This window comes from Apis florea, unplaced genomic scaffold (genome assembly GCF_048593485.1).
Source record: "Apis florea isolate Af1SG1 unplaced genomic scaffold, ASM4859348v1 contig_3203_pilon, whole genome shotgun sequence".
NCBI classification, from domain to species: Eukaryota; Metazoa; Arthropoda; class Insecta; order Hymenoptera; family Apidae; genus Apis; species Apis florea.
The window spans coordinates 5,457,190-5,480,766 of NW_028256723.1; the positions used below are offsets into that span (position 1 = coordinate 5,457,190).

Here is a 23,577-nt window from a genome sequence, read left to right on the forward strand (position 1 = left end):
TAACAATGCTGCGTGTGATTCACGTACACCGATGAATTCATGGAATCATCAGATAGAACGAACGGCTGTCCCTTCGGGGAGAACTCGAGCAAATAGCAATGCGCCACGGAACTGATTCACGATAATTCTGACCTCTCGAAACATGTGTGTCACAATGACCGGATTAAATTAATTATTTCGATTGTAGAGAGAGAAAATTATGGAAAACAAGATATGTGTCATAGATTTATACATAGATTATACAAATTTTGGAATTGAATTTTATAGATATTAGAAATTTTAAAAACTTTTCAAAACAAATTTTATAGATCAGTCAGATCTTTCTGATATCATTACTCATTTAGATAATTGATCAATGTCAGATCTCGAGAGTAATTACATTTAAAGAAGATACTTTCTCGTTAAAAACCATCCGAATAATTCAGGAGAAGATAGCACGGTAGCTGGTCGATCGCGCGAATTCCAACGTGACTGCTTTCGTGCTTACTGCTCGTTACTCTCTCTCCGTTAACCGGATCCAATATAACTGCGTCTAAATCCTGTAAATGCGGGCGTTACACAGCTGCGAGCTGATATTAGAAATCTTATGGATTCTACCAGTTTGTTTTGTCGTTTCCGAAATTGGACAATCCTTTACTTTTATTATCACTTAAAAGTTACTTAGTACTTCTTTGAACACTTTAATAATTCCTTGGAAAATCATTGACAATTTTAAGTTATCCTTGAAATGTCCTTCTAATTTGCTCGAAACGTTATAACACTTTCCATGCAATTCCAAATCTAAACGGTGTATTAGATTCAAAGCTTGTCATCCGACATATTCATATTACCTCTAACCACTCTATACATGCGTTTCCTTACATTTCCACCTTCCATTCCTTTTTTCCCCTCTCATAACGTGCCTCTCCCAGTTTTCCTTTCCTAACTTTACACACACACACATATATACTCTCTCTTTCTTTCCTCTATGCAGTGTCGCATCGAAGCAATACGCTCGAGCGACGACATGGTCCGGCTGTCCTCCAACATACATGCACGCGCGCGTAGGTCGCGCTCTTCTCTCGAGCAGCCGATGACGTGTTCGCCGTGCGTTTCGCGGAATGCCACGAGCAGGCCTGATTGTAACGGAGCTAGGCCCGCGGGCCATTTCTCGTCAGAGCGCGCCGGTGTGCGAGATCGAGCACGTATGCACGAGCAGTCCGCCGCGTGGGCGTTTGGCTCGGGCAGGTGGATGCCTGGCCTGCGGCGCTAACGCGCGATCGGCCGCACACGACCAAGCCATCGTTTCGTTCCTCTTCGGATCTACTTTTTCGATGATCTTCTAGGTATGATATTCTATAAATACTCACTTGAATTTATTGCATAATTGCATTGTATTGTTAATGAAATTATACAAGTCTCAAATTAATAGTGTTAATAATAATTCTTTGATTTGACTTAACACTTGATATTGTAAATTGGAAATACTTGAGTTACAATTGTCTCATGGATAATTTTCTTTTAGTAAAATAAATACGTTAGTTTCAAAAAAATTTGTTCTGAAGTAATTTCTTTGAAATAATATAAGATCATCACGGAAAATTCCCACTATAGGTGTTTCAATTAACAGTTGACTAACAATTAACTATCAATGGTCGTTAAATCGTGACAGAGACACAGGTTAGACACCAGGGCAGCTCTATAGTGGTTTTCTTTGACCGATGGAATAAATGGATAGCAGTTTCGTGAGCATTGCCTTTGTTTGTGCTCCTCGTGGTCAGGAGCTTGGGAGCATGTGCGGTGATTGCCGTAACCATCGGGCACGCCTGCCTCACTGGCTGACTGCTCGCCAGCTTGGCCACTCGCTCGCTTCTCTCTCCTCTCTCGATGCCCCCGCTATCTGGGTGCACTGGCGTGCACCGAATGCACTTTGCTGCATGCTACACCACCAACTCGACCGCTGCCAATGTATCACCTATCTACCTGCGCGACCGTACGCAACTGTCTCCCCTCCTCCCAACCCTTCTTCTTCCTCTTCTTCTTATAACCTCTCTTCTGCCATCCGTTTCCTCCTGGTGAACCTCGACAGGTCATTTTGCTCTCGTTTCTTTGGATACCTGCTCGATTCGCTATACTTCTCTTTTCGATTCTCTTCGCGGATATATTGGATTCTTCTCCATAGCTGCTTCCTCTGTGCCTCTCTTTCTTATCTTATTATAATTTTATCCAACCTGCATGTGTTTATCCGACTCTTTGAATTCTGATATTGGAGTTTTCTTGAGTAGATTCTGAAATTTTATTTAATACTAAGAAAAAAATTGTTAATAATAAATTGTTAATAATATAAGGATATAATAGGTTAAAAAAACAGATAGAGATATCCGACGAATCTTTTTACTCCACAAAAAGTATTGCTCTATTGAAGTAAGTAAATGAATCATTCATATATCAGACAAATGTTCGTTCTACAAATCCTTTACTTGTTAAATACTTACATTTTTCATGCTTGTTTTTTTATATCAATATAGATTATCATTCTTCCTTTCTTCTTTTTCTTTTTCAAATCCTGAACTCACTCGTTACAAATCTCAAAAATCCTCTTCTCCTCCTTCTTCATTTCCTCCAAAGTTCTTGTCTCCTCTCCAATTTTTCACATTCTCTTTCTCACCTGACCTTACTTACTCTAACCCACTCACTTTGCTCTCTCTAGGATCTCCTCTCTCTTGTCCAGCATCTTCCGCGCTCCCTCTCTCTCTCCCTCCCTCTCTCTCATTCTTCATAACCATGCATATCTACTATTCCTCTCACTCCATGACTCCGGATCCGACCACGTTCTTCCAACGCGCTTATCTGCAAGCATGGGAGAAGTGACTCACTCGGTGAGTGGTACGAGCACTTGTCGCGAGCATAGCCGCGACGCAGATGCCGATTCCTTGTGTCCGATTCCCCACTGGAAAGTTCTTGGCTGTATGTCGCCCGTGCGACGGTTGCGTAAGTCGATTTTACAAGCGAGCCGTGTACGTATACGCAGGTGGACATGCTAAAGCGCATGCGCGCGACCCTCCCGCCGTGAGAACGTTTCATATCACGATCCGATTTTCGTCGCGCCGGATGTTTAAGTAGGTAATGCTTCCTTCGTAGATAAACAGATTTTGTTGAAATTATAGAATTCGTAACATTTTCTCCACTGATAAGTTAGATTTTTATGTGCAATTATTTGTTTGGTATATATATATATTTGATATATTAATATTTCATTTAACGAGAGGTGTAGAGGTTATGTATCTATCGTTTAAAGAAAATTTCAATTATGTACGATCATATTGAGAAATTAGTAAGAGAATTATAATATTTTGAAAATTTTCATCTATATTTCATATCAGATAGAATTATTTATTCAAATATTCTTTAAATGACAAAACGATTATAGTATAACAATTAAAAATTTCAACTGAGTTATAAATTATGATGGTTCCTTTTTATAATTCGTAATGTTTGGGTGGTTATAGTTTGTAATGTGAACTGGATGAAATATAACTTACCATGTGCGTGTTACATAGTTTGAAATGTTCTGTATGGAAAATTTATTAGATTTGGAGAATGTAGAAAGTGGTAATCGGAATAGTTGCATGCTGAATAGTACGTACGCGTATGGTACACGGGAGAAACTCTATACCGTACTGTATAAGTGACAAGTCAAAATGGTTGATTTACGCTGGATCCGGTGTGAAGGCGGATTTTTTATAGAGATAAATATATATGGTGAATGCTTTGACCATTTGTACTATAGTTAAGTTCTCAATGTATTTTTATTTTCTAAATAAAATATTTGAACCGAAGCTTATCTCTTTGATGAATGACAAAAAAATAAATTAATTTAATTTTATCTATTTTTTAATAGATAAAACAAGAGAATAAATGTTTTAAAAATTAAAATTTTTTCTATCGCATCATAAAATTTATACTAACCTAAAAATTCTGACAATCTCACTCACAACAATCAAAACAAAAAAATTCTAATCAATAACGCACCATTCATTTTTCACAAATCACACACATTGTCCAAAGAATCAATGAAGATATTCTCAAAGCCGAAATATCACCGGTAACAAAAACTTCTTCTTATAATCGATAAGTCTCGAATTTCCTTTGCCTTCCATTGTGAACGACGCTGGTAATGCCGCGAGAAATTTACGAGCGACATTTTTGTCGGTTCTTGTGATAATCGACCACAGAGCATCGAAGTCTCAGCAAGATTATATTCCTCGATGCTGATATTTCCTCTTACGCTCGCGCGTATCCCGCGTGGGAGTGCGAGATCGGATCTCGTTCAATTTCGTCGAGAGTTAATAGCCACACGACTTCACGTAACGGCACCTTTTTCCACCGCGTCGCATTTACTTTAGGTTGTATGCGCACGCGTGCAAGCGCACAATGGCGCATTCAAAGCGCGAACGGTCGATTATTCGATTACCGACCCCGATATGGCGCCCTCTCGACCGATTGAAATTTTTTTCGGCTTTGAGAACGCTGCTTTTAATGATTCGCGCCATCTATACGCTTTTTCGAGAGATCGCCGGCGATTCGATGACCACGCCTCTATTACGTTGTTACACTGTTTACAAAAAGAAAAAAAAGAAAAATGAAATAGTGAATTGGTGTGAAACGTTGAATGTTAAGAAGGAAACAATTAATAAAGCGGTGAACGTGGGAATGGGTGGGTGAATTCTGATGTTGAGTGTTAATTCGTTTCAGTAGAGAAGAATGAAATCTAATGTATGCGATTTCAAGGTAGGTTATACAGGGATGAAATTGCATTAAATCATTCACGCTAGTAGAATAAATTATTCTATTTTTTGATACTAATTAGAAAAATATAATATAACATATGTTGTATAATGTATAATAAGAAAAATAATCTTAAATGATTGATTTTTGTAATTTAATATATGATATATATACAAACGGAATAAAACTCTGTCATAGATTATAAACTCTCATAGATTTTTATATAGATTTGTGAGGAGAAGTGTATAGAGGAAAGTTTTAGGTTAGGAAATCGGCTTTGAGAGATATGGAATACACATTCATTTTATGTTCTTTTTAATCTATCATTTTTCATATCATTACTTTTCATAATTTACTTTATATCATTTTATTAAGTTTATTAAATTATTTTAACTATTCAATTCATAACTAATTCAGTTCAGTTATATGACTAAATTATATGACAATATATAGTATATCACTTTCCATGGTTATGTTCATTTTAAATGCAATTATATTCATAAAATTGTTTGACTCGTGTCAATATTCGAATAAAAGCAAGTCAAATGAGACAAAACCACGGGAAATTCATCATACCTGCTTCTCTATAATTAAGTACTGCAATGTAACCTTTCGACCCCGTTTCGAGATTCTGAAATCCCTCAATTTCGCACGCCGCGAAACCTGTTAATTAGTTAATAATTAATATCGATTTAATGACACGTATATTAGTGAACGTGAATCTAAAGAATAATACGAGCATCATTCAATATGTATTATATATTATAACGCAGTACTATTATATTAATTACTTCATTCATTAAAATAATCAATCAGTGACTAAAAAAAATATATATATATATATATATATATGAAGATATGAATAAATTAATTATAGTGCATGATTATTAAATAGGAATTAATTATACTAAATCATTTCCTTTCATTCTAATTTTATCTTTTAATAGAAAGATTTAGAAGATATGTAATTTAAATTCATACCATTAATCCTCATAGTCTGCAAAATTTTTTATTTTATTTTTTTTTTACTATATAAAAATATATTACTAATATATTATTAATAAAATATATTATTAATAATGCAATGCGTATTTTCTAATATACAATTTCTATAAATCTTATTTTAGAATTTAAATTATTTTTCTATTAAATTCTATTCTTTCATTCATTTCGGAATTCACAATTTAAGTGGAGAATCATATAAAATAGGAAACAGCCATCATATGTACAATAAGTTTAATTGCGGTGAGCATCAATCATCGTACCGTTAATCCAATCTCGAATAACGCCACCGTCTACGCATAATGCGCCAGTAATTAAATGTCTAATCGCGTTTGTCGCTTGTTCGGGCAAACTGATGATTAAACTGATGAAGATTTTGGGAAGAAGTTTTTAAATGAACGCGTAATCGAATTGTTTCTATATAAAGAAAAAAATAATTAATCAATATTATGATCCTGGATTTAGATCTGAAAAATTTAGCTCTTTTTTTTTCTTTTTTTTTTTGAAGATCGTCGTATTTCCAGAATCGATGAACTTGTCGCCTCGAAAAATAAATTGACATTGAGAAAAAAGTATTTTGAAAATATTTTTATTTACCCAAATACATATACAATAACGATTAAAGTAATAATTCCTTGTCAATCATGACTCGATCAATTAACACGGCAGATTAAGGAATCAATCACTCGATACTCGAGGCATGATGCATCCGATCGATCGATAGCATTAATCACCACTCGGTTTCCTCTTTATTCAGCCGCGTTTCAGTTTGCAATAGTAATCTCTTCCTCGCAGCAGGATACCGCGGAACGCAATAATACACCATGGAGTCTAACACGCGACTAATAACCGTTTACTCGAAAATTAATTACCAGATTATGACAAATCTTCATCCTCGTTCGTCGAATTAAGGGTGTAATCCGATTACTCGAGTAATTCGACCAATAATCGGCCATCCAATTGTGAAGTATACGATAAAATTGCGCACTTCTCGAATCACTCGGCCGATCGTTAAATTGAATTAGTTCCTCGAATCGCGAATCCTTCGTCATCGCGGTGTAATTAATCATTGGCTTAGAAAAAAGAGTACCACCGTCCGCTTCGCCATCATTGTGCAACGGTGTATAGGTATCGGTTGCTCTCGAGCACGACATCGGTGTGTGGAAATGTGAATGTGGGATCGGGGGGAGGGAAAAAAAGAGCGCGTCGAGTGTAAAGATAGAAAGTTCGACGCGAGAAATTGACTCGATCCGATCCGATCGAGCTCGTTTACGGAAAAGAGAGTGCCGAGATATGCGTGAGGATAATTGCCAAGGGGGCTGAAATTAAATGTACGCTCGTGCAAAATAGGTGCAAAAAAAATTTTTCCCTCCTCATTTTTTTTTTTTTTTTTTCAAAGGCTGATCAGAGTTGGAATTATCAGATATACGGATTACAATTTTTTCCCATTTCTTTTCGCTTGGAAAATTTTTTCCAAATCATCATAATTTAAACTAATCATTACTGTTTTACATGAAATATTGTTTTACTTTATTTCCGCAATTCGAATTCAGTATAGCCCATTTTCCAGTCAAGATAAAATTTACCTCGTTTCAGAAAAATTTCAAAATCTCTCTCGTGACTCTTATACCCTATAAATAAAACCCTCAAGTTCGATCGTATCCATTCTAATTAGTTTAAAATTAAAATTCATAAATTCGACACTTCGATGAAAAAGCCGTTTTTGTCATCGAGACAAGTAGCGGAAAGCAGGAGAAAAATTCGAAATTCCCGCTGCTTTCTCTCGTACTCGTGCGCGTCGAGGCGGACAGAAGCCGGATAATCGATTCGTGGCAATCGACTTTCAACGTTTATCGCGGAGGAGATCGCGGCTGGGCCGCGTTCGCGGATCTATCCGCACGTTTGAACGATTTGCTTCGTGGCGGCGATCGATTCGATCGATCGAGGCCGAACCTAATCGACGAGGAACACCGGCACTTTAATGAGCGTCCACCGAAATGTCACCGGTGCCGGTGAAAGCTGGAAAACGAATTCTTCCGATGACATTTCGCAACGTTCTCGCGCGCGCATTGTTGCTAATCGTCGAGCAATCGAAGAGGATCGACGAGAAAAATTGTAGAGAACAAACTCTATTCTAAAAAAAACATTTCTTCGATATATTCTTCTGCTGTTCAAATGATATAGATAGTCCATCTTTAAATAATTTTCGATTATACTCAATACATTGTGACGATGACAACTTTTTTTCATATTTCATATTTGATCTTTTAGAAAACAATCTAATAAAAAAAAAAAAATGAAAATAGTACAATCTCATGTATTATCCATTGTGATGACATTGTAATGACAATTTGCTTTCATATTTCATATTTCACGTAGCCAATCTATCGATTTTACTGATAATGATCTAATAAAATAAGAAATGAAAATAGTACAATCTTATGTATTATCCATTGTGATGGCATTGTAATGACAACTTGTTTTTATATTTCATATTTCACATAGCCAATCTAATGATTTTACTCATCTTTTAGAAAATAACCTAATAAAAAAAAATGAAAATAGTACAATCTTATGTATTATCCATTGTAATGACATTGTATTTCATATTTCATATAGCCAATCTATCGATTTTATTGATCTTTTAAAAAACAATCTAATAAAAAAAAATAGTATAATTCAAGGACAATAGTACAATCTTATATATTATCCATTGTAATGACAATTTTTTTTCATATTTCATATTTCATGTAGCCAATCGATTTTACTGATAATGATCTAATAAAATAAGAAATGAAAATAGTACAATCTTATGTATTATCCATTGTGATGACATTGTAATGACAACTTTTTTTCATATTTCATATTTCACGTAGCCAATCTATCGATTTTACTGATAATGATCTAATAAAAAAAGAAATGAAAATAGTACAATCTTATGTATTATCCATTGTGATGACATTGTAATGACAACTTGTTTTCATATTTCATATTTCATATAACCAATCTATTTTACTCATCTTTTAGAAAATAAAAAGAAATGAAAATAGTACGATTTTATGTATTATCCATTGTGATGACATTGTAATGACAACTTGCTTTCATATTTCATATTTCACAAAGTCAATCTATCGATTTTACTGATAATGATCTAATAAAATAAGAAATGAAAATAGTACAATCTTATGTACTATCCATTGTGATGACATTGTAATGACAACTTTTTTTCATATTTCATATTTTACATAGCCAATATATCGATTTTACTGATAATGATCTAATAAAAAAAGAAATGAAAATAGTACAATCTTATGTATTATCCATTGTGATGACATTGTAATGATAACTTGCTTTCATATTTCATATTTCACAAAGTCAATCTATCGATTTTTCTGATAATGATCTAATAAAAAAAAAAAAAATGAAAATAGTACAATTTTATGTATTATCCATTGTGATGACATTGTGATGAGAACTTGCTTTCATATTTCATATTTCACGTAGCCAATCTATCGATTTTACTGATAATGATCTAATAAAAAAAGAAATGAAAATAGTACAATCTTATGTATTATCCATTGTGATGACATTGTAATGACAACTTGTTTTCATATTTCATATTTCACAAAGTCAATCTATCGATTTTTCTGATAATGATCTAATAAAAAAAAAAAAAAAGAAATGAAAATAGTACAATTCGAGGACAATAGTAAAAATCTTATGTATTATCCATTTCAATGCTATACCTCAAAATTACTGGTCTCCTCTTTCACAAGTCTTCCTCTTTTCCATATTTTATCCAACCGAACGCGCGCGATAAATTTCGCAAATCCTCGTTTATAAGAGAGATAGGGAGAGAAAAATAAAAGGCGAACAAGGGAAAAGCAATAAACAAGATAGTTTATTGTTTCATAAACCGAGATTGAACCTTTGTCGTATATCTAATAATTCGAGCGCCGATAAATAATCGCGTAATCGGTTTATACTTCGCAATATTCGCGTTCCCCGTGAGTCATGTCGGTAATCTCTAACAACATACTCGAGAAACGACGATATTTCAACACACGTGGAACTCTCGAGGTGACACCGATTATTAGATACGATCGTGAGCGGGCTTGCATACTGAAACCGACTTCGTCGTTACCACTGACTTAACCACGGATTCTTGATTCCCTTGAATAAATATTCCTCTCGTTTCCTGAGACGGATGCCTGATTTTTCAGACGAGATTGAAATATTCGAAAAATCCAACACGTAACAAACAAGTAAGTCTACTTTTTACAAACTTATTTCACACTCCTCGGCTAATCTATATCCCGCTTCTTCTTGTGATGAACGATTCTATCTTTCGAAAATTGTTGCAGCTTTCAAACATTGAATGATCCTCGAGACGCAAATATAAAGGAAGCGTTTCTTTACAAGTGGATACTGAAACGTTACAAAAAGCAACCACAAAATTGAAGAATTTGCATTTTCTTATTTGTGCAAAAGCTTCTCAATAACGTTCGACCATTATCATCACACACTCGCTCCTCCCTAAATCCATCGAGCTTCGAAATCTCTGGAAATCTTCCGAGGCGAGAAAGGCGAAGAGAGAGGGTCTCTCACGATCTGCCAAAGGAACGATCGTATGCGAGTGTTCACGATTTTACGCCCGCGAGATCGCCGACCACGATGGCAATTAGCCGATAGCTCGATCCTTGGGAAGGCGGAGAAAGAGAGTGCGAGGGAAGGAGAGAGAGAGAGAGAGAGAGGATGATCAATGATAATGATTCCTTCGAACGTGATCGACACGGTTGGCCACGTGGATAAGAGGCAAAAACGAGGAAGAGAGAGAGATTACGCTTCAATTTTGTCACGTGATCGAAACTTTTCATCGATCCTTTTTGTACTTTTTCTTCAATCGATCGTACGAATTCCTCGAGGTTGGACCCGTTTTACGTGTGTCGATCCATTCGAAGATTAAGAGAGTCTCCAGAAATCAGAATTTCTTCTCTTTATTCTTAACTTTGTAAATTGTGAATTGTGCAAGATATTTCGTTGGTTATGAGTGAAGAAATGATATGTTTAGGATGTCGTCGACTTGGAATGATCAAATTTCATTTTTCGAATGAAATGGAAGAGATTAATTAGAAGTTAGAAAGTTTGATCGATATTACGCCTAAATGATTCGAGATGAATTTTTAAATGATAAATTGTACAACGTATTTGTCGTGCGAAAATAATAAATTACACTCGTTGATCCAATCTAATCGGATCTATCTTGATATTAATATGCAACGAAATTCGATCGAGGCTGTGCGATTAAGCATGAGATAGCATCTCGAGTATATTTCATTCAGAAACGTAGCAGTTTCGTAGATACAAATACTCCAACAGCTGAATTTTATAAAAGAATAGAAGTGTATTTTTATTAAAAATAATAAAACATGAAAATTTTGTCGCTTATATCGAATAAACTGAACTAAACTTCCTCGCTATTGAACCGACATTTCCATTCTATCTTTTTCTTTCGATCTTATTATCCAACGTTTACGAGTTAGCCAGTACGCACGATAACCTGCCGGTTTCGCGTCGGTTAATACGTCGCCAGAAGCGAGTTAGGCTGTCGAGAAGAATTGCGATAGGAAGTTGAAGAGGTGTTGGAAAAGAGGATATTTCCGTGTGGAATAGATAAAAGGGGAGAACAAGTGGGAAATGTGAGAACGTAGTTTGAAACAAACGTAGATACGCCGACAGGGTAATGTAGAAAATGATATGAAGTATAGAAAGAGAGAGAGAGAGAGAGAGAGGGGGGGAAAATTAAAAATTATACTTCACGTTTAAAGAGAAATTAAAAAAAGAAAAGAAAAGGAAAAAGGAAATTGGAAGTATATCAAGGTAAAGAAAACAAAATTAATCTTTCGTTAAAAAAAGAAGAATCGTTTAATAATAACATACTAAAAGACAAGTACAAATGTGATCCGGTGAAAAAGGAAGCAAATAAGAAGAGGCACGCGAAAGAAACGAAGAAGAGGAAGACACGAGAGGATGTCTAATAGATTATTAATTTACACGTCGAGGATGCTCCGTAGGAAGGCGGAGTGCGCTGGTAGCGGCACACCTGTCCCAAACCTGTCCCGCTTGATTATCTTGCATTATGCAAAACGCGTTTTTTTATCGCGCCGCAACCCCCTAATAAACGGTTGTCCGGTTAACGGTTGACATAATACGTCGGCTATTAGTACCGATGATCGAGCCGTTTCACTTCCACACAATTGCTCATCCTCGTGCTCATTCCTGATAAAAAAAAAAAAACAATGTATCGTACAACAATCGTTCCACGTTTCCACGTTGTACGTATATAAATAAGCGTCTTAATACGTTTACTACGAGATTGGACATCGAAAAGTAATCTGCGCAAAATTCCTCGCGAGCCGCATTAATCGTGATTCGACGGATGACGACAGTGTGTCGGGCGATAGTGGAAAAAGGAGGAGCATCGTATGCAACGTCGCGTAGCTCTATCTACCTGTTCGTACGCGGCACGCACGCCCACCTGGGTAAGCGTTGAATTTATCGCGTTATTAATCTGCGAGCTCGAGTGCCGCGCGCGCCTCCGACGGACGACGACGGATTTACGCGAGATGCGCGACGCACGATGCGCACACGTCGTTACGAGAGTCCGCGGGGCAGTTTCGTCCTTTGGCCGAGGTCACGTACGATGAAGCTGTCGGGAAAATCGCCTGTCGAGACTTGACCATTTCGCGTGAATATGATGATTGGATATTAAGAATGGAATGCGTCGAATACGTTGTTCCGTTTTCGAACAATATTTATTACCCGATGCATCGCATTCTTCCTAATATTGTACGTATAACCTAATTTTAATCTAATTAAAGGGAATGGAACGTATTGTCTTGTTTTCGATTATTTATTTTATTATGATCTAATATTCTAATATCTATAATCTAATCTAAACTTAATGAAGGACAATGCAATGAAATGCATTGTTCCGTTTTCGAATAATACTTTTTATTCACTTTGTATTGCATTCTTCCTATTTCGATATTAAGAATAATGAATTAAGAATAATGAAATGCGTTGAATACAGGATGATGTTTTCGATTTTGTAAAAGATATTGTTTGTACTATCTCTCATGATAAAATGATATAATTATTCTTTTCAAAAGAAGAATATAAGACAGGAGATTTAGAAATTTTTTATCGCTACTAAGATAAAGTACTTTTTGATTGGATATTAATACATAAAATCGATGAAAATAGATGTATCAGGAAATAAGGAGAGAAGAAATCATTTCAGTATAGGGATTCGAAAGAGAACATTTGAAAGTTCAACGAATTTATGGATAACTTTCACAGTAGGAGTGATTCATACGTTACGTGGTTATATTTAAGATATCGTTTCTATAAAGCAATCATTTTTAATATATCTATTTGCTGCTACTAACTCGAAGAATTTAATAATTGTGTACATAAGAAATAGTTTAAAAAAAAATTGGTCAAATCTATTAATTATAACACTAAATTTCTCGTTTCTATTTTAAATATTTTTCCAAGATATTTTTATACAAAAAAAAAAAAAAATCAAATAATTTCTATAAATCTGCATTTCAATGGATATTTCGACACTCACGTTCGAAACACTGAGCTCTAACATTCAAAATAATTATGAAGTTAAATGATTCATTGCTAGAAATTCATCGGTAGAAATCTTTCATATATATTTACATATCTCTATTGTAACTAACCTATCCACTTAACAAATTTCTCCTCTATAAATTCGACGTTCCGATCTGTTGCTCGATAATAGCAATATCTAATACATCGTAACAGATTGATCGTGGAAATTAACGATCGTTTATACATCCGCGATTTCGAAATATGCACACATATATTACCAACACTACGAATAATAAATTTCTTTTTGTATTCAAATTTCTTCATTATCAACATTATTAACGAGTGAGAAATGAAAAACAAAATGATCGAAATTTAATCGAAATGTTTTACCGTTTAAAAATTGAATTTCATCTTCGAACTCGCATACTTTCTAGTCTCTCGTGCTTGACTTCCCCGAGTCCACGGAGTGATCGCGGACACGAAATGGCCAATAAGTCAACGTTACGTGTTGCAAGCCCATGAAAGGAGCCTCAAAGGCGCCTAAATCGGTGCTGAGCCAATTTCCCTGGCGAGAAATCGCATTTCCCCGACAGTTCCTTTCCGATCCGTGACCGATACGACGCCAGGAAGACGATCGTGAGAGCTGTTGATTCGTAGAATCGATGGATACAAATGCGATATTTTTCGATTCTTTCTATTGAATTCCTTTTCGTATATAATCAAATAATCTACAATCTCCTCCTATGAGATAAGATAAGAAAAATCATATTTCGAAAGCTTTTTATACAAGTTCATTTTTTTTTCAAACCCTGTCTTCACAAAATTTTAAATCGCGCATGCAATCCTCGATTGATCGGTATCTGGAAAATTTGGCCGTGACCAATCGTCTGCCGATCGCTCATCACGAAGCGTTGAAACGAAGCGTATCTGGTCGGCGAGGCAATGCAGCTATCCTAGGCAAGAAGGCAGTCGCGGCCAGAGGCGATTAAAGAAAGCGACACGCCGCATATGTCACAGCGTTCACACGCCCCGGCGCTGCACCGACACCGACACCCACCGCGCCTCGATCGACCGGACCGTTTTCACGTGAACGCGTTCCTCCCGAGGTATCGTCGCCTCGTGACTGTGTGCGGAGATGCAGGTAGCTCTCTCGCGTACCTGACCCCGTGAATGCGATCGCGCGTCCGTTCCGCTCGGACTGGCGTCCCCGCCGCTCTCCACCGCCGCTCCCCTCCTTATTATTGGCCGGCCTCTGCGGACACGTTGCACGACTATCCGGGCAACCTGCCTGTAATTGATTGCGCGCGTGCAATCATTCGCGTTGGACCACCGATCGCCGACCAGTTTTCTCGATTCGTGTTCTCGGCTCGCTCTTTCAATCTTTCATAGGGATGGATCGGCGCCGAGAATGTTTCACGGTGTTTTTAGTCTCGATGCGGCTAGAGTTCCCTAGCCTCATCTAGGGATCCCTAGCGTTGTTAATGCTCTCCAAATTTTTCTACTTTTAAACTTAAAATCCAATATATTTATCGATTATATGATCGTCGAAATTCTGCTAATTCTACTAATTCGCAAAAATAGAGAATTCGCTTCGAGCGCAGGAATAGTGAAACGGCGAAGGAAATGTTGGAAAGATGATGGCAACGGAGGCGTAAAATCCGTGGAACAAAGAAGAGAAAGCGCGGACAAACATTGTGTTGGTCCAACAACAAGAGGAAAAATGGGTGGAGAGAAGGCAGGTACGGGAAAAAATGGTGGAGAGGGAACAGCTGTTCGGAGGAACGGAACGAAACGGAACGGAACGGAACGGCCATTCGCGAGAAGAGAAAGACGGATCAGAAGGCAGTGCGCGGTCGTAGCGACCGTAAAATAAACAAGCTGGTAATAAACCGGCAGCGATGTCCAGCGTTGTAAATTACTCTGGCATGGAGAGAGACCTAACGCAGCACGGAGCCAGCCGCGTTTTATGGACCGCCCTGCACAATTCCCGGATCTGCGATGATGGCTCAATACAGTTGGACACGAGGTGTGCTTCCCCCTCGTCGTGCGTCGCTTCTTGGAAATCGATCGTATCGGCGCCATCCTACACGGCCTTTGTGCGAACAAGAAATGTTCTAAATTGTTATCGCCGATAAATCGAATTATTATTTCGATCATTATTTTATCGTGTTAGGTTATCGAAATAATATTTAATAGTCGAGTTAGTTATAATTTAGCCCTAGATTCCGAGCTGAAGTTTTTAAGTGTGTTTACACAGATACACTTGTGCAACTAAAACCAAATAAGAGTTTTGCAGCGTTTCGATCTCGGGTTGAAGAAAATCAGAGTGAAATTTTTCGACGGCCTCGAGACACGAGTGGACGGAATGCGTTAACGGGAACATTCGAGCGAGGCTAGGTCAATGCCGATCGACCTCTCGCTCAGTTTCTTTGCCAAATACGAAGGTCGATCGATCGAGGATGTAGCGGATGACGTAGATCATCCTCGATCTTCGACGTTCTAAAAGGTCAGCCCGTGTAATTCATCCTTCGATGCCCAAGAAGAAAGTTATTATCGACTATTTTCCAACTTGAACCTCGAGATTACTACATTTCAAGATCAATTAAGTGGATTGCACGCTCTACAAAGTTCAATGAATAAATAATCGAGAAGAAAACGATCATCGAAACGGACGAAACTGAAACGAAGGAAAATTATTGATTATAGACATGTATTTGTTCAAAAAAAAATAATAATAATAATCGTCACAGATTTCTTTCTTTCTTTCTTTTAATCTTCTCAAAAATATATTTTTGATATTTAAAAATATGCACGACACTGTTCCATTCTATGAAAACATCTTCGACTATCGTCGATCGATTCCACGTAGCGCTTTAATTCGCCCAGAATCTTGTCAAGTGACTTTTACCGGTTTTTCTCGTCTACGTCGTGACTCTCGATTCGATGCTCCGGATGGCCTTGAAAACGGCGACAAAATACGAAATATCGCGGCGTAAATCCACCGTGCCGATTTATGCTCCCTTCGTTTTAATGTCAAACGCGAACAACACGAACGAACACACTTGCAGACGAGATAAGCGCTTATCAAGGACGAGGTCTATAAATGACGATAATTACAGCTTTAAAGGGTAAAGGAAGCCGCTTAACCGCCACGATCAATTTTTTAAAAGCCGCGATATGATCGTGATTCCCTTAAAACGTTTCTATCCTTAATTAATCCCTGATTAATTCCATTCATTTATTCCATTGCTGTACACGAATTTTCTGTTATTGCTCCCCTCTCTCCCTCGCAGAATTATTTAATCCGATCGATATCGTCCGATTTGAATTTGGATAAGTCAATTTCGATCGAATCAAAAAATGCATACATATAAGAAATATTATGACGTATCTGCATACTTATTATATATATATATATAAATATAAGCCACAAAATCTCAAAATCTCCTGAATATTTTATACTTAATTTTGTCTGATTTTTTTCTATCTTCTACGCAGTTACAGTATATGTAAACTCGTCTATTTTTCCAAAGAAATTAATTAAACATCTTACTCTTGCACAATTCGTAATATTGACGAAAGATCGTCACTGCGAGATCCAATGACGTTTATCACGAGGTCGTTCCTCGTCATTTTGTACGAAAATTTCGGTTGGATTCGACGTGAAACAATGGACGTTGCACGTTCGTTCAACGATCCGAGAAAATCGTGAAGCGAACGTTCGTTCGTTCCGCAATCGAAACGAGGAGACGATGGCGCGATGGTTACGGTGTTCCTTACGGTCTCGCGTACCAGCGTGGCCGTGGTACGCGTACGAGTCGCGTCCCGTTGATATCGCGCCAACACGCACCGCTGATAATATCTTTAATTACCGCCACCTGGACGAGGAGGGGTCCCTGACTCGACCAACGACAACACCGTGTCGGGATCGAACTTTGACGAGTCGATTCGACGACAAGTCGAATCGCGACTTAATGATGGTGGATAACGTCTGCGCTAGACTAGTCGCTTATCTTTGAATCTTGAACGACTCGAAGGCTGGCCGATAGGAATTTCTTGCAATGTTTAACCAGTCTTTGATTAATCGATTATTCTTATTCGTTTATTTAAATTCTATTAGATATAAGGAAATAAGGATCCTCACGTGCTTGATATTGTTTAAATATCTAGTGCTTTTGCAATTTTGTCGCAGTTCCTATAGGGAATAATTCTTTTTTATCTAAGTGACTAGTGACTTTTTTTAGCTTTTTTTTAAACACTGCTTTAACAGTGTTCTCGTGAGTTAAATACTTATAAATATCTAGTGCTTTTGGAATTTTGCGACAGTTTATATAGGGAATAATTTTTTTTCTACGTGGCTAGTGATTTTCTAGTTTCTTTTTTTTTAACGATGACACTCCTTTAACAGTGTTCTTCAATTTACGAGTTATATACTTATAAATATCTAGTGCTTTTGGAATTTTGTGGCAGTTCCTATAGGGAATAATTCTTTTTTATCTAAGTGACTAGTGACTTTTTTTAGCTTTTTTTTAAACACTCCTTTAACAGTGTTCTTGTGAGTTAAATACTTATAAATATCTAGTGCTTTTGAAATTTTGTTGCAGTTCGTATAGGGAATAATTCTTTTTTACGTGGCTAGTAATTTTCTAGTTTCTTTTTTCTTAACGATGACACTCCTTTAGTGTTCTTCAATTTATGAGTTATATACTTATAAATATCTAGTGATTTTGGAATTTTGTGGCAGTTCCTATAGGGAATAATTCTTTTTTATCTAAGTGACTAGTGACTTTTTTTAGCTTTTTTTTAAACACTCCTTTAACAGTGTTCTTGTGAGTTAAATACTTATAAATATCTAGTGCTTTTGAAATTTTGTTGCAGTTCGTATAGGGAATAATTCTTTTTTACGTGGCTAGTAATTTTCTAGTTTCTTTTTTCTTAACGATGACACTCCTTTAGTGTTCTTCAATTTATGAGTTATATACTTATAAATATCTAGTGATTTTGGAATTTTGTGGCAGTTCGTATAGGGAATAATTCTTTTTTATCTAAGTGACTAGTGATTTTTTAGCTTTTTTTAAACACTCCTTTAACAGTGTTCTTCAATTTGTGAGTTAAATATTTATAAATATCTAGTGTTTTTGGAATTTTGTGGCAATTTATATAGGGAATAATTTTTTTTTACGTGACTAATTTTTTTTAACGACGACACTCCTTTAACAGTGTTCTTCAATTTACGAGTTAAATACGTAGAAGAATATAACAACGAATGGAAGTGATTTACAGAGACGTTGTTTATTTAAATTCTATTTATAACTTTAAAGAAGTTCATAGAGAATTTTGATGACCAATAATTTTCTAATTTCTAAAAACCACTTTGACACTTTTTATAACGATATTTCCCACTACAGATATTAATATAGACAATTTTAGAACGACGGAGTGAACACAAGCGACTCCTCAAGATTTCCAAGATCGAAAACCTAGAAGACTCGCAGGCGTCCAAAGTCTCGTTTCGTCTAGGAAACGAGCATTTCCTCTCCGTGGAAGCCTCGCGATTCTCCACTCGTTCAACGTCCGAAAGACACGCCCGGTATTGCTTTCAATTAGCAGCACCTGGAGGAGATCGGTATCCGGTACCATCGCGGCCAACGACAGAGGTGAGCTCGCCGCGCAAAAGTTCGCCGATAAAGCGAGCCGCGATCCTTGCGGGAACTTAATAATGGTAATTACAAGGAAGCCATGAAAATTTATGATGTTACTCGGCTGAATGTGCGCGCGCGCGCTCGAACCGTATGGAAATGGAAGGTAGTAAAAAAAAAACTTGAAAACTTTTTCCATCTTCCCGTGTCTTTTCTTCGAGCACCGTCGAGTATATAAGCAAGTTAAGGAACGAATATTACGATTGTAACAATAACGTGATAATGATGTTTGGAAAATATATATATATTTATAAATATATATTATTAAATGGATATTGTACAAATTATTATGAAATAGTGTATTGAAAGAAAAAAATGAAGCAATAAATTTAGGTTTAAAATTAGAACGCGATTTGTGAGCGAGACGATGGTGAATTGGTTCGAATTATTCGGCATTTTGCGTATGCATTTTTGAGGAAGGGAACGCGTTCTCATTCCTCTCTTAATTTGTGTGGAATCCACATATACGATGCAATTAGTGGTCAAAGTCGTCGATATTTGCTAAGCATCGGCGCCAATATTCGGCTCGCGACGGGAAATTGGCTGCGTTTGATGTTCCGACGATGGATTCCCGGCAAATGGACAACTCGTGTTCGCAAATTTTATAATGTCGTTTTTGAAAATAAGAATTCGGTATTTTTGATATCAGTTTTTTTTTTTTTAAGAAATTATTTTAAAAATATCATCAATTTTAAATATTACGCATTATTGAATATTAAATTTATTCGAGTAACAGTAGGTTTATGCAAGAGAAAGATCAATGATTGGAAAAACGATCGAAATAATTTCTATGCAAATATTCTTAATCGACGCGTTCGCTCTGGCGTAAGTTTCCTTCGTTCTCTCTCTCCCTCCCTTCTCTCTCTCTCTCTCTCTCGTCATTATCTCGATATTATTAAGCACTAATAATATGTGACTCACGACAGAGAACAGAGAGAAAAAAAACCAGTCTGATTTGTTTTTGCACGATCGTACGCGGAGACCTTGCGTAGAATGCTCACGAGTCACGAGTTCCGCTTTTAATTTCACTATCTTGTCACGAGATTTCTACTCTCATTTATCTAATTTAATCTCCTTAACTGTGGCGGTACATTTAATTACATAGAGATCTATTGTCTTCAATAATAAATGCAAAAGTGTGTTCCAAATGCAACAGTACATAAATCAATTAATAAAAGAAATCATATACCATAAAGCTACTATTTAAAACGAACGTTAATTAACGTTCCGACTAAACTTCGGATCGAAACTTAGATAGTGGAAAATAAACTTTATACATATTCCTATACACATCTCTAATATATTTCATCTCTACGCTTAATCATCCTTACGACACTTTCAATTCGTACATTATTTTTATTATATAAATACCATTTTACCAGTTTACGAGATACTATTTTATATCCATACCGTAACTCCAACGCTTAACATCAAACTTTAAACCACCAAATGATTATCCTATCTCGCAACGAGTACCTCGATCAAGCAACAATGTAGATAAGTACACGAAGCAATAATCCACTACGTACAACATTCAGCCACCGTAAGCTCGGAAGCCTTCGAGCTATTCGACCGGTCGTGCAGTATCGTCGCCTCTCACGCGGTGGCTGGTGAGGTCAAGGAACATGGCGCGTCGACCGATCTCATTTTTCGTTGGCGCTTGGTACGAAACGCGCGCGCGTATCAGGCGCAATGGTTGCAATGCGTCCCTCGGCGCATGGATCGCATCTCGGCCTCGACCGATGTTAAATGGCCGCCACGGCGCGCCGGGACGCAAACTAATGCCTCGCGTCCAGCTCGTACACGTAGCGGCGCGACTGCTACCGAGCTCGGTGCCGGATTCCGCGGCCCACCGCGTAATGAATCCACTTTGCGCCGTGCCGCGTTTCCTTCGACTTTTTCCACTTCCCCCTCCCTCCCCCCTCCCGCCCGATCGGTCTTTCTTTCTCTCCATGGCAGGCCACGAACGCCACTTAATGAAATGTCACAGGTGTCCTACCGATCGCCGAGCTAAATGTCGCCGGCTTCCCATACCCCGCCTCGGCGAGCAAAGCGATTTCGACTTTACGCGGAATGCCGTGAAGATGACGCCGCAGATACCGACCGGTACCCTGCTCTCTCTTCCGAACCCGCGATCCTGGAATCTTATCTCGCGTCGACAGTGTGTTTGCGACTCTTGGTAAATTGTAGGGAGGAGTTGGGTTATGGAATTTATTTATTTTTTTTTTTTCCCCTTTTTGTTTGGGTCGTTTCGAATCACGTATATTTCAATTATTCTCGACTGATTCGTATATATACAGATGATGTAACGTTTACTTTTTCCTATATATATTTGACATAACCTATATCCGGATTAAAGATTATAAAAAATTGTAAATATACTTTGAACTACGCATAACGGTGCAATAGATAAATATATATTGATAACAACACAGACTGTCGACTTAACATGGACATCATGATTCCCGTGATTCCCAGAAAGTAGTGGAGAAAGCGATGCTGAAATGTTTAGAACGCTTACATACCTTGCATATTTTTTATGTGTAAAACGAACGAGTACGATACATCGGTCAGCTTATTCAGTGATTTATATGTTCAACAACCTCTCCAATCATCGCCTCATCACCAATGTGCAAAGAAATCCCGCACTGACAAGTCTATAGAAAGCATATGATAGAAATTGCACAACTAGGATATATTCAGTAGGAAAGCGCATAAAGTGCAGTCGCGTTTCAACTGAGATCTCGAAAAGATAGGGAGAGCGACGATCTAATTCCTATTCCGCTGCCCTCTCGAGGCGTATCGATGAATTATGATACGCACACTTACGAACCTCCCTTGTTCTGTACACTGATTCCTATCGCTACTTCTCGCCGTGCGTCGATCTATCGATCGATCGATCGATTCAACCTCTTTGGATTTGGTCGGTTTTTCTCGTCCATCTTCGTGAACTGTTCGAGAGAAACGTCGAAGCCATCCGTCACCGATCATTACGCGCTCGCCGATTTCAATGTCCTTGTTAAAAGGGATTGCTTCGTGCGGTGACCTACGACACGCGGCAAGCTGACGAGAAGATAGATGGCGGTGCACGATTTCGCCGACTGTTCTGCTTAGCACGCAGCCAACTTGTTACGATTTGTTGCAGCATGGGAGAACGGTATCGCAGAGGAAAACCTGCACACGGGAAACGAGACGTCTCTATCCTAGTTAAGTCTTCTTCAATTTCTTTTGTTTTCCAACTGAAGAATATGTAAATATTATTAAAGGAATTTTGCGTTAGTTCATATTTCAAACCGCGTAGTTGATGTTTAAAGTTAGGTTAGGAATTGATCGTAAATTTGAATGTATCGTTACTTGCTGCAGATATGTACAAAATCTATTAAGACCGTGTTATGCAAATTGCGTTGATTTGCAACAACAAAAAGCTTTCATGACTCGTCGCTCAATATATCTTAATTGCTAAATAATAATTGAATGTCACATTAAGTCATTGGAAAATCGTACAAATTTAATTCCATAGAAACGAATAAAAAATGTGTATATGTATATGGAATGAATTACTGATTAACAAAACAAGGATGAAAGTCATGGAATCATCAATAAACATTGCAATTTAACTTTCATGGAGATGACGGTCGCTTTTGATTTACTTAACATGTTTCGTTTAGCAAGAACAAGTTGGTCTCAGTTTAACGGGCCACCTTCGAATACGTACAAGGTAGATCTTCTAAGTGACGTACACGGAAATGTTCTTTACAAATGGTCTTAAGCAAGTTGTAAACTCGTAAAGCGCATAAATTCGAATGACACTTGGAACAAGTAAGAAAGTCCTTGCGATTTAAGGTATAACTTAAGGTCACGTATTCTACAATTCTGAATTATGTAAGTAAAAACTCTCAATGTACATATAATTTTACAATACATTGATCAACTATTCATAATTAATTCCTTCGTTATCAATTTTACAGTTTTTCTCTCTTCGTCGATTTTTATTGACGAAACACCTGAATTCCTTGAAATCAACTCGAAGTTTAATCCAACCAGTGGTACACGCGCATAATCGCGTTCTCGTTGCTTGTCACGGGGCCCGCTACGTTTCCGTGAGTGCGATTTACGCCGTGAGCGTGGTCGTCGGTCGAAGCCAGGATAAGCGGCGTTTTATGGAGCCCCGTGCGCCGCTCACTCCATGGCGGAAGGGACGCACTTTGTTCCGCGGCTGCGAATGTATCCCCGGGCCTCGATCCACCCACAAGGAAACACATGAAGAAAGAGAGAGATGCCTTGTCGCGGGAAGAAGATTGTGGTCCATACGACGCGTCAGTTGGATTCTCTATACGGTGTCGCAGTGACAAAAGAACACTAAAGCAATATGACTGTCTTTTGAGAAATATTATGCTAACATTCTATTTTTTTGCTTTGAGTAATTGATTTCATCATATTATATTATATATTTAGCATGAATTGCGATTTATTATTTTACAAAATA

At 37.4% G+C, this 23,577-nt stretch overlaps 1 protein-coding gene and 3 long non-coding RNA genes across 8 annotated transcripts in view; 1 reads left to right on the forward strand and 3 right to left on the reverse strand.

Moving 5' to 3' along the window:
• LOC116414448 (uncharacterized) overlaps window positions 1–23,577 on the reverse strand; it is a 169,354-nt gene that overhangs the window by 50,926 nt on the left and 94,851 nt on the right. The gene's annotated exons all lie outside the window — the stretch shown is intronic.
• On the reverse strand, window positions 213–21,796 carry LOC147657175 (uncharacterized). 2 transcript variants are annotated; one of them, XR_015293034.1, is made up of 3 exons: window positions 21,617–21,796; window positions 2,475–2,829; window positions 213–2,267 (listed from the first exon to the last, which is right to left on the reverse strand). It is a non-coding gene; the product is annotated as an uncharacterized LOC147657175 (long non-coding RNA). The 2 variants fall into 2 exon arrangements; XR_015293033.1 differs by lacking the exon at window positions 21,617–21,796 and having other exon boundaries at window positions 2,475–4,323.
• Window positions 11,671–12,329, reverse strand: LOC116414438 (uncharacterized). Its single transcript, XR_004224968.2, has 2 exons — window positions 12,133–12,329; window positions 11,671–12,048 (listed from the first exon to the last, which is right to left on the reverse strand). It is a non-coding gene; the product is annotated as an uncharacterized LOC116414438 (long non-coding RNA).
• LOC147657176 (uncharacterized) lies at window positions 22,085–23,552 on the forward strand. The gene is made up of 2 exons (XR_015293035.1): window positions 22,085–22,973; window positions 23,060–23,552. It is a non-coding gene; the product is annotated as an uncharacterized LOC147657176 (long non-coding RNA).